We start from the raw sequence: 12,997 nt of genomic DNA on the forward strand, positions 1-12,997 counted from the left end.
GGGTAAGAATTGAACATATGTCCTTTTCCTCCACCTGTAACATTTTTAAGGCAAGTATTATTGTTTTGAACAAAATCTTAATGCTTGCTCTTATTTATATATTGTTTATCCTTATTTGCTTTTTTTATTAGATTATGTTTGTTTAAAAGAAGCCTTTATTTACCTACTGTTCAAAAGAATAAAAATTTAAAACAGCTGTTGGAAAATTTTGAATTGCATCATTTCAAAGAGATTCTTTTATCTCTGGCCTACTCTCTAGCCAGTGAGTTCCTGCTTTCTTAGTCCCTCACATCAAATCTGGTTCCTTGTTGTCTCAGGTTGCAGTAGATCCTTCCCTTCTGCTGATGACCTAACTTGCTGGTGTGTGTTTTTCCCAAGACCTTTTTTTCTGAGAAGATTCTCAGTAACTTTCTCCATACACCATAAATATATCTATAAAAATGCAGACAACAATGTACAACTAAAGTCAATTTTATTTTCATTAGTAAAACTAAGCGTCTCGGAAGTGTTACCCTTCAGATATTGTTTTTATTTTTTAAAAAAATGATGTGTAAGCTTATAAATCACCATAATTCATTTTGTCAGTGAAAAATCTCAACTACTTAAAAGAAGCAGGGAATGTAAAAATAAACTGAGTTCCAAAGTGAGGGCTGGATCTTTTCAGCCACCTGTTCTCTACAGTTCTACTCATACTAAAAGCTCTCCCGGGGGATTAGAGACTTTTCAAAGAGGCATCTTTTGAGGTGTGATGGACTATTAAGAGACAGAGAAAGGGAGAAGAAAAGTAAATGATGACCTTATAATTTCAATCAACAGGTCAACAGGTAATAGCTTATTTTAACAGCTTATTTTAATTTTAATCCTGAATGGTCATAGAAGAATGGCTTCAATTCATATACAGCATTCCAGTTTCAAGCTAAACAATTACTATATGTGTAATTGGAATGGAAGGAGAGTTGCCTGGAATTCACTAAACTGGATATTCTTAGTGGGGGGGGGAAGGGAGGGAGGGAGGGAGGGAGGGAGAGAGAGAGAGGGAGAGAGAGAGAAAAATTCAATTCACCTCATTTCAGGGCTGCTTCAAGTAGCTTTACAAAGTTTTACTCTAGACTTTTCCTCATATAGAAGAAATTTTGGGTTCTAAATCTATCTTCTGAATATTTTTTATATTATAATCAGGGGTGAAATCAGAACCAGCAGGTTCTGACAGGTTCTGGAGAACCAGTAGCAGAAATTTTGAGTAGTTCAGAGACCCGCAAATGCGACTTCTGGCTGGCCCCAGAGTGGGGTGGGAATGGAGATTTTGCAATATCCTTCCCCTAGGAGTGCAGAGAGAATGGGGATTTTGCAGTACCCTTCCCCTGGAGTGGGGTGGGAATGGAGATTTTGCAGTATCCTTCTCCTGCCATGCTTACCAAGCCACGCCCACCAAGCCACGCCCACAGAACCAGTAGTAAAAGAATTTGGATTTCACCACTGATTATAATCCAGTATTTGTTTCAGCTTTTTAAAATAATGTATTGTTTTTAATGTTTTATTAGATTTGGTATTCATACTTTTTATTTGTTTTAATGGTTGGTGTTGACTAGACCACAGGCTGTGTACTAATATACAGAAGTGTATAGTACATAAATATGATTTTAAAAACCAATCTATTTATGTGAGCCCCTTGAGACACTCCAGACAAGAAGTTCCAACCATGAGAAGTAACAGTACTGTATCTTTATTACACTAACTGTCTCTTATTTGAGAAGGCTGCTTTCTCTCAGACATTTACAGGGAAAGTGGTGCATGCATCATTCCAATCTACCAAATCATTTTTTTTTCATGATACAAAATAGATGAGGGATTACCTGGTTTCCTACTTTCCAGCTCTATTATCATTATGTACACAAAAGGCTTAAAGCTGGAATAACCAAAGGCCTCTCTCTGATAGATTGTCCATGCTAATAACCACAATATTGTTACTAGTAGCTCTGGAAAGCTTTGTGCCATTCATTAGACATAGAGAAAACGCTTACCTTTTGTTCAAATCATTCTCTCTTCTTGTTTTGCCTTACTTTTTGCCAGTTAACAGTTTATGTTGCCTGATCTCTAATAGGTAAAGATCAAGCTATATTTAGTTAGCTGCATGGTATTAATTCTGTGTGATCTGGATATAGGAATGTGCAGGCTGAAAAATAAACTGGAAATTACAGTAGTTTGCTACCATTTTTCCAACATTCCTACATTGTACACATAACGTAGGGAGCCAAAGTAATCATTTTATCTACTTCTAAAACAGTGCTATATTTTCTAATTACTTATTTGTTTTATCAAATTTATTATGGCTACCGGGTCTTAAAGACTCTAGGCAAAATCAAATAAAAATTAAACGTAGTTACATACATGAAAGAAAGATGGCATCCTGTATTAAAAACTACCATGCAATTAAAGGCTATGCAAAACACAACAGGGGTCTCACAAATACATTATTCCCAGGATTTTTTTAAGGACATCCAGAACCCTTGCAGACTGGGCACCATATATATCTCAGAGATAAGGGGGTGAAGTGCAGTTCCAAAGAGTGAGGAAAGCAACAAAGAAATCATGCTTCCTTGGTACCACAAGACTATGTTTAATTTAGGGCACTTTGTGCATATCAACTCTTCCCAAATGTAGTGGAAGGGCAGAAATGATTAAACACAGTCAGTTCCCTTAAATAACTAGATCTTATGCCACAAAGGGCTTCCTAGATAACAACTAGCACTTGAATTGTATTCAGAAATCAACTGAGAGTCAACGAACAAAGACCATTCAATTAAATAGAAGATTTGAAATGAGTAGTTCTTTACTGGAAATTGAGTAAAAGTCCTTTGACTCTTATGCAGTTCACAAAACCCAATGATGCTTAATTTGGAAGAATCAAATTAGGGACTGATAATCAGGATGAAATGGTTTGATAGTGTCATAGATGCAATGGATATGAATTTGGGCAAACTCTGAGAGACAGTGGAGGACAGGGGAGCGGACATGTTATGGTCCATAGCAGGAGTGGGTTCTAAAATCTTTTACTACCAGTTCTGTGGGTGTGGCTTATTTTGTGGGTGTGGTTTGATGGTCATGTGACAATTGTTTAGGATTTAGCAGAGGTACTGGACTACCTTGCTTTTAACTGCTTGCAGAGCTTTACCGGTCTACCCATTTGTTCTTGGAGCATCCTGGTCTACCCATTTGTTTTTTGAGGCACCGGTCTACTCATTTGTTTTTGGAGGGCACTGTCTACCACCACACTGCCTTTTAAAACTGATCAGCTGTAGGGTGGCCCTTTGAAGCCCACAGCAAGAGTTTAAACAGTTTTTTTCCTTCTAGCTATCAGCTGGGACTCGGGAGGAAGCGAATAGATTGGGGGACGGGCCAAATAAAAGGTAAGAATAACACGGGCGGGATGGAAGGGCCCAGCTCCCAAAGAGAACCAGTTCGGTGATGTCATATCATCACTGCTACCGGGCTGAACCGGGAGGAACCCATCACTGGTCCATAGAGTCACAAAGAGTTGGACACAACTTAGTGACTGAACAACAACAACCAGGATTTGGCTCAGATGTCATCATATAATCTAGTACAATGGATTATCTCTGAAAATTTAATTTATCCATTGACAAGAATTTTTATTTTGTTTTTTTTTTGTTTTTTTTAAATATAATCTTACAATTGTTGTTAGCTACCCAAAGTAGCTGACTTTGTATAAAATATACAAAAGTATGAAGGCTATTGCTTAACGCATTGTAAGCCGCCCTGAGTCTCCGGAGAAGGGCGGCATATAAATCAAATTAAAAAAAAAAAAGTCATGTATTTCAGTTGGACAGCCATATGAATTGAATAAACAAACACATCCTATATAAGGTTTTTAAGAAATGCATTTCTCATGAGTTTGCGATTATTTTTGTTTTTAAAATTTTATATGGGTACTTGTTTTATCTTCGGCTGTGCAGCGCCCTGAGTCCTTCGGGAGAAGGGCGGTATAAAAATTAGATTAAATAAATAAATAAATAAATAAATAAATAAATAAATAAATAAATAATAAATTTTATTTCGTTAATTTAAATGTAATTTTAGTAGCAAAAGTTGAATGTTCAATAATGGGCAGATTTTTTATTTTATTTTTTTTACTTTGTTTCTGCCTCTCATCAGTGTTCTGGAGAAACAATTGTTTGTTTTGTTTTATGGAGATCAATTTTGACAGTATAATGTTTGCCCACAGTCTCAAGATAGCTGCAAATGCAGAAATAATGCTTCATTGGAAAAATTACCTCATAGCATAAACCTACATAGCTAGGCTAGTCGTGAGATTTATGCTTTGAAAAATCAAGTAATCTTGAACGTTTCATGCAAGTGTCTCCAAAGCTTGAATTTAACTGGATCATATCAACAGAGGGAAAAGAAACAGATGTATCTCCAAAGCTAGAAAAAAGAGAGTACAAAGAAATTATGTATGGTGTATATGGCATCTGATTTTAATATGATAACTCTGCTGCTCTTTGAAAGTGTATCTGGAGCATGCCATTTGTTTTAATGCCTATGGATTACTTTATTGTTATATTAAACATGACCCTTCTGTTCGTCTTGGTTTGAGAATGGTTTGCTTCTCTTCTGACATTATGAACAGCATGACCAAGTTGAGTCACACAACTCATTTATACAGGTATTTGTTATTTCGAAGGAGCGGGGTGCTTCAGAACAATTTCCTGTCTTTGAGTCCTGGGACCATTTTGTCTTTCTCACTCACTCGATCTCTGTTCCTTTCTTGCTGTAATTGCAATCTGCTTTAGTTCTTTAGAAAGGCCTATGGATCTTGCACAATATTTATGGCTGTTAGGCGTTCTGTTTTTAAAAGTGGGCTAGATAGGATTATGTTTCTCTCCAATCATAGTGCCAATTTAGATGGCTATATCTGACAGAAAACAATTCAGAAATAAAGTTTGAGGGATTGACAAAATGTACTTGGAAGTACTTCCTTCCTGTTAAGAAGAACTCTCATTTTAGAGTTAATCTCCAAATTAGGTTTAACCTCCCTTATTAGGGTTAGGCAAAAAACATGGTTAAATGAAATAACCACAATACATTGGAAGGAAATCAGTTGAAATGTATGGTGTCTAATAGTATGCTAGTGTATTTTTAAAATATAAGAATGTATAACAGATATCAACTCTTGACAGGTCTGTAGGATCAGTGGTGGGTTTCAAAAAATTTTACTACCGTTTCTGTGGGTGTGGCTTGGTGGGCATGGCATGGCTTGGTGGCCGTGGCAGGGGAAGGATACTGTAAAATCTCCAGTCCCACCCCACTCCAGGGGAAGGTTACTGCAAAATTCCCATTTCGTCCCGATCAGCTGGGACTTGGGAGGCAGAGAATAGATGGGGGCAGGGCCAGTCAGAATTTTTACTACCAGTTCTCCAAACTACTCAAAAGTTCCGCTACCGATTCTCCAGAACTGGTCAGAACCTACTGAAACCCACCTCTGTGTAGGATGTCTTAAGATATACTCCTGCAAATTCTAATGTATAAGCTATCAGTTCTTGCAACTTGTCTTCCCTAGCTCACTCATAAGGACACTCATCGTGTCCAGGCCTGACACTAAAATTTGTCCTTTATTCTTCATCTTTTCAAAATGCATACAGAGGATATCATTCTTGACTGGGAAGTCCCTCTTCTTTTATAAATGTTTTATATCTGTTCTCTTAGGTCAAATGTTTTACAATAGCCCTGTCTCATGAAACAAATTTTCAACAACTGGTTTATATGGATTATTTTTCCAAATATTCTACAGTATTAACCCTTCTTTGCTAAATCCAAAATTCTGAACTTAAGTCAGCAGTATTATTTCACAGAAATCTGAGAGCAAATAACCCATCGTTACTACAGATTTGCCCGTCAATGCTACAGTTGTCTATAACAAGGAATTTTAATTCCAACATAGGAATCATGTCAAGGCAAAAGACACAAAAATGCACAGGAATTCAGGAAAACTGTTTTTCTACTTCCTATCCAAACTTATTTTGTCTTGCAGAAATTCTTTGGGATTCAAGATTTGAACAATTTGCTATGAAGAAAGGAAGGAAGAGAAAGCAATACACAGACTTTGTGGTTCATGTTGTTCTAATGTATCCTCCCCTAATCTGTATTCCTGTTCAAGTTTTGGAACTACAACTCTTGGAATTCTCAAACACCCTTGGCCATGCAGTCAGAAGCATTCAGCACTGAATTAAGCTAAGAGTTGTAACTGGTGAAGCAGGAATATCTGATCCTCATATTACGAATACTATTTTGTAAATGAATAACAGATATAGAAACCTTCAAAATAGTCCAAAAATGAGGAGATGCCATCATTCAAATCTTATATATAAAATATTGTTATACATTTTTATTCTTGATTGTTGTGTGAAAGAGAATCTTATATCTATTGCAGAATTCTTTGCAATAAATCTATCTAATCTTGTATATGGTTAAAAAATGTAGAGCAGGGAGAGAATCTAATCACTGTACCTGGTTTTCTCATCAATGTAGGCTCCAACTCTTGAGACTAAGCAATGGTTATAGAGTTCTGGCAACCCTCCTGACTATTGATCGGGTTGCCAGAGTTTTTTTCCAGGAGCAGACCAACCACTTAATCTAAATTATTAGTTATCCCAAAAGGTGAAACAGAATTGTTCCTTAATAACCAGAAGCTCCGCTACCCTTCTGCTCAAGAAGCTTCAGCCACAATAGCAGCAATCCTCTAATATCCCTTTCTCAACCCAACTAGTATGATAATAATCTAGTCAATGTATCATCCACATGGTGCTCAGTAAACAACTTGCATCTAAACACCAGCAAGACAAAGGAGATGGTGCTAGACTTCCGGAAGCAAAGAGAGGAACCTGCCCCACTCTATATCAAGGGGGGCTTTGTGGAGAGGGTTTCCTCTTTCAAATTCCTAGGAGTCCACCTTAGCCAAGATCTCACCTGGAAAACTAAAATGTTCCAGGTGGTCAGGAAGGCTCAACAGAGACTCCATTTCCTTAGGGTCTTGCGGAAAAATCAAGTGGAACTACGACAGATAACTTCCTTTTACTGGTCTACGATAGAAAGTGTCTTCACATATTGTGTTATGGTATGGTATGCTGGCTTGACAGCCACGGACAAAAAGGCATTACAGAGGGTGATGAGCACAGCACAAAAAATCATGGGCTGCCCCCTGACCTCACTGGACAAAATCGCCAGGACTTGCTGCCTTAGTAGAGTGAGGAAAATACTCAGGGATGATTAACACCCTGGTCAGCACTTCTTTACTCACCTACCATTGGGCAGGAGATATAGAAGCATAGCCAGCCGAATGAATACGCTGAGAAATAGCCTTTATCCGTGGGCCATCAGACTTCTGAATGCAACATAACACCACAATTAGGTTTAATTGTGTAACATGCTGATTCCAGTGTAATATAACATAATGTTATATACATATATGTATATAGGAATGTGAGCTAGGTATTACTTATTTGGGTTTAGGGATTTCTTTTTCTTTTATTTATTGAGTTATTGATATGTATTCTGTGTTCAGGGGCGGCTGCGCCAGTGGTGGGTTTCTCCCGGTTCCGCCCAGTTCCGCCGAGCCAGTAGTGGTGACAATATGACATCACCGAACCGGTTCTGACCCCCCTGCCCCCCCCGTTATTTTTACCTTTTATTTGGCCCAACCCCCAATCTATTGCTGCCTCCTGAGTCCCAGCTGATGGGCTATAAAGAAAAAAACTGTTTAAATTCTTGCCGCGGGGCTTCCAAGGGCCGCCTTGCAGTTGATCAGTGGTAAAAGGCAGTTTGGTGGTAGACTGGTGCCTCCAAAAATAAATGGGTAGACCGGTGCCTGCAAAAATAAATGGGTAGACCAGTGCCTGCAAGAATAAATGGGTAGACCGGTACAGCTCTGCAAGCAGTTAAAAGCCTGGTAGACCAGTACCTCTGCTAAATCCTAAAGAACTGTAACATGACCATCAAGCCATGCCCACAAAATAAGCCACGCCCACAGAACCGATAGTAAAAAAATTTAGAACCCACCCCTGGACTGCGCCAAGGGAGGCTCATTCAATGTCATTGTACACATGTTGTGCATTGACAATAAAAGTTTGATTGGATTGGATTGGATTGGATTGGATTGGATTGGATTGGATTGGATTGGATTGGATTGGATTGGATTGGATTGGATTGGATTGGATTATCATTCAATGAGAATTATATATTTCCCCAAAACCAAAGGGTTTGGTCATCAACTGTTCTCAAGTAGACTTCATCATCAGCCTGATGAGATTGGAATATGCAAAGTAGATAGCTCCCTTTTCTGATACAGAGAGCAAATCAGACTTTATCAGCAGCTTTCTAGTATTCCTGAGGACTATAGTCAATGATTCTATTCAGGGATGGGTTTCAAAAATTTTAGCAAGGGGTTCTCTGCCCGGTTGCTGGGTGGGCGTGGGGCATGCCCTAGTCAGTCTCCTGCACCATGGCAGGGAGGGCGTTTTTGCCCTTCCTGGGCTCCAGAGGTTTTTCTTCAGCCTCCGGGAGGGCAAAAACAGCCTCCCCAGGCTCTGGAGGCCTTCTGGAGGCTGGCCTTCTGAACTTCCGGTAGGCCTGTTTTTCACCCTCCCTGAGCCTTCCCGCGCACCCTGCAGTTACCTGCATCCAAAACGGGTTGTGTGGGGACTCCTGGGAGAGGCGGGGTGGGATAGGCAGGGCCAGCCAGGAGTGGGATTTGGGGGTTCTCCGAACTGCACAGAATCTTAGCTAGAGGTTCTCCCAAACCCTTGCAAACCCCCAGCAGCCCACCCCTGATTCTATTAAATAAATGACTAATAACAGCAACATCTATGACAATGTATAAATTTTGAGACAAAGTATACATCTGAATTTCAGTTGATAGCTCAGCATTTGTGCTAGAATGCAAATAGCTTAACTGGCCAATGTCAGTATCATCAGTGAAGGATGAATTCTCTCAGCAGGTGAGTGATTGGCCATCATTGCTTGGATGTTCATGGAAAACTCAAAGGAGTATAGCAAAGTATGAATGGAAGAAGACAACAGTATTTTCTATTGTTCCTCTCTTTCCCTACACTAGATAGGACAAGCAAAGCAAAAAAAACTACCAGGGCATGCAATGTCTATATTTATATTGTGGAGAACTTGGTCATTTTGCATGTGAGTGTCTTGCTAAGGATATTTAGTTAACTGTCACATCTGAAAGCAAAAGGCAGGACATGGCAAGCAAATGCTCTAAACTATCAAACATGTGTGTGGCCCAATCTCCAAAGGAGAATGGAAAGCTCAGAAATTACATGCAAGACAAACATATGATATTTTTCACTTGTATTTATTCAAATACTGTATTTGCAATTGTGGCAATTACTGTATATTTACTACAGACACAAAAGTCTCAGAAATACATCTCCAGGTTTGAATAGATTCTGGTGTCATTTGTAACTTCACAGGATCCTCCATCCTTAATCTTTGCTTAAACAACCCTTCTGATCCCTCACTTTACATTCAATGTATTGATGGTCAACTCTTATGTTTATAATCCATTTCTAAGCATAGTAAACCTGTCCTAAACATCATCAACATTAATTGACATGCCCGCAATATTATTTAGCTTCAGCTTTCATTTACATTGAAGAGGCACATCATTTACAACTCCTCCAGTCTCTGATCTTCTGTCCTTTGGAAAGGTTCTTGAGAAAATAGTGGGTGTACAATTACTGAGAATTTAGGGGGGAATGTATTATCTGTACCGTTTGTGAATGATTTACTATTATCACCATAACTTTAAATAATAATAATTTGCTTTGATATGTGTTATAAGGACTTTATATGGTTACACCATTCAGATTGGCATCAAGCCTCGTAGTCTTCATGAAAAAAAATTAATATCTTAGATCATTTTTATTATTTATTTGAAGAATAAATAATAGATTTGCTTATCAAATCTGAGACTCTCCACACAGGTTTGGGCATTCTTTCAGCACTTTTATGCAGCCTATATTCTAAGCTATAAATCCACTCCTTTGGTCTACTGGCATCTTTTTAAACTACTAATGTCTTCAGAAGGAATTCAAATTAATTCAGCTAAATCTGAATGTATTGTGTCTTGGTCCCCTCTTTTCTATTGGCCCTGTGATGGACTCAACTAAAGTTATGGGCTTTGCCAGTTTTAATATAAATTTATTCATAATTTTTAGGGTTGCCAGGTCTGCTTCCAAAAAATAGCGGACAAGTGGGGGGGGTTGTTAAGTAGTAAAAAAAGAAAAAAAAATTTACAATTAAATTATATGTTTTCTTACAAACATTTTAACACGTATTAAAATAATCACTTCAAAACTTTACTTAAAATTCAAAACATCAAATATATTATAATAATATGTAAAATATTAAATTACATTACTTTGCTGTCATGTGTAGCTTTGATTAATTCTTTGTGTTTAAGGAATAATTCTTTAATTTCAGTACAACATTGAGAAATATTAAAAAATATACAAAGTTCACTTCGAACTGATACAAGCAGTCGGTTACGTTCGTAAATCCACAAATTTCCCATGACGCTGAAAATTCGTTCAATGTTTGCATTTGATACCGGAATTGATGCACAATACTGGAACAGTTTCAGTAAACTCGGAGCTGGCTCTTTCTTGAAAAAGTACATCCACTTATGAAGGGATGAATCGCCCTGCAGATGAACATAAACTTCTTCTAAGGCAGAAATTTCATCGAAGAGAGTGTTGGGTGGAAGTTCTTCTCGCCATGGTGATAATAACCAGATGTTCGTCATTTCTTCTAAAGTTGGAGGATTATTGCGATCAATTAGATTGAAACAACTTAGCGTCTCATATACTGAATTGGTGAAATTATACCACTTTTCTAGGTACGCAATGGCTCTTTGATACACGTTGATGGCTTCTTTCTTGAACTTTTGCACAGCATTCTCAGGCAAATGTTTTTTACGTAAGGCAAATAAAACTTTCATTCCAAAAAACTGCTCATCGTATTTTTTTTGCAAAGAATCACGTAGCTTACACATGATAATGTGAAGATCACATGCAAGAATTTTCTTGCTTTCCAGCTTCAGTAGGGTGTCTTGCATTATTGACATGAAGAAGTGCATGAAATATAAATACAATTCTGAAATTGTTGGTTCATTTTCCTTTGCGAGTTCATTTTCCTGATCCGAAATAAGGTTCCAGATAACCTTATGGCACTCATCAGATCCAAGAGAAATAAAATACGATTTTAGAGGTATCCAGTTTAAAAGAAGTCTTTCGACTGCTTTAAACAAACTTAACCAACGTGTTGGAACAGGGCGCAAAACTTCATGGAATGCTGACTCACAAAACTCAAAAAATGATTTCAACTCTTCTCGTTTCTTCGCAGAATTCGAAAATTCAGCAAAAACCTTCAGCACTACATTTTCGATATCAAAAGATAACTGCTTTAATGCATTTTTTGCGCTGTTGTGTAAAATGTGATTATTGCAATGAGCATTCGATCTTTGTCTCATTCTAACTTATGAAAAAAAAAGACAAAACGCGATTCTCCTATCCTTATTCTCTTAGACTGTACAGCTTTAGATTACGTACCATTTCATCATAAAGCTTTTGAATAAAAAAAATGTCCACTATTTTGTGAAAAAAAATAGTGAACACAATGTGAAAAAAGTGGACTGTCCGCTCAAATAGTGGACACCTGGCAACCCTAATTTAATTTTGCTGCATCTCATGCTCATCTCTTCAAGAAAAATGAGATTCTGAAATTTAAGAGTCTCAGTCTCATTTAAATCCCACATTCGTCTTTCTGGTTCAGGCTGATGCTTTTGGTTTTATATTGGGCAAAGTAATTTCACAATCTCCTCTATTGTTTGACAACAGTTCATTCATTGAGCTTTTTTTTTTTCAATTACAACTGACAGCTTTATGCCATCAAAGATACTTTTCAACACTGGCAACCTCTTCTCAAAAGTGTTATAAAGCCTACCAAGGTGCAATATATTTTGGGATGGGATGGGAGAGAATCCGTTCCATTTCCAGCTGTAGAAGAAATGGAAATTTTCTTATTACTGATATCCATAATCAAAAGAAATGGGAGAATTGAGAGAATTAAGAGGGAAAATTTTGTCACATCTAGTTATGAAACAGAAGTAGAAGGAGTAGAAAGTCTTTCAATCTACCATGACTGGAGGAGGAAGGAAGACTAGCATCTCCAGATCCATAGGTGAAAGTGAAGGTAAAGATTGAAAGGAAAGTAGTATAAGTTTTGAAACTGGTGACACGGAGATTTTGAACCCCTTTCTCTCTCTATTGTATAAAGGCAGATGGAAGAACTCTTCAAGGCTGAAAAATAAGTTGTTATAAAGTTGTTGATTCAAAAAGACTAAAAGAGACATAGGATTCAATCTTAAAACTACTGGTAGTATTCTTGGATGATGTTAGCTTCCCAATACACTATAGTTAATGTAGTTATGTAACCTTCCTGAGTCTGTTTCAGAGATGCAAAGCACTGACAGATTGTAATTGCCATTCCTCGTATAAAACCTTGATAGTTAAGACTATGTAATCTTATTATTTTATTGCAATTATATTTCACTTTTTTCCTAGAGCTCATGGAAGCATTCTCTGTTTTTATTTCCATGGTAGTTGTATGTGGTAGGTTGGGCTGAGTAACCAGTCCAAAATAGCCTAATGAACTTCATGCTTGAATAGGGATCTGACCATCAGTTTCCCACATTCATGTATAGCATATTAGCTACTATATCACACTGGCTTCTGTATATTTATCAGTCCATTGAATCCAGTAGACATTCTATTCAATATGTTTACGTAGGATTGCACTGCAAATATTTTCACACAATTGAATGAATTGTGCATTCAAAGCAGTTCTATTTATCCTTTGTTTTTATCTCTTGAGTGCTCATTTGTGTTCTGTTGCAAGACTGACCACAAGG

Source organism: Pantherophis guttatus, chromosome 8, assembly GCF_059756535.1.
Source record: "Pantherophis guttatus breed Tessera chromosome 8, ASM5975653v1, whole genome shotgun sequence".
Lineage (NCBI taxonomy): Eukaryota > Metazoa > Chordata > Lepidosauria > Squamata > Colubridae > Pantherophis > Pantherophis guttatus.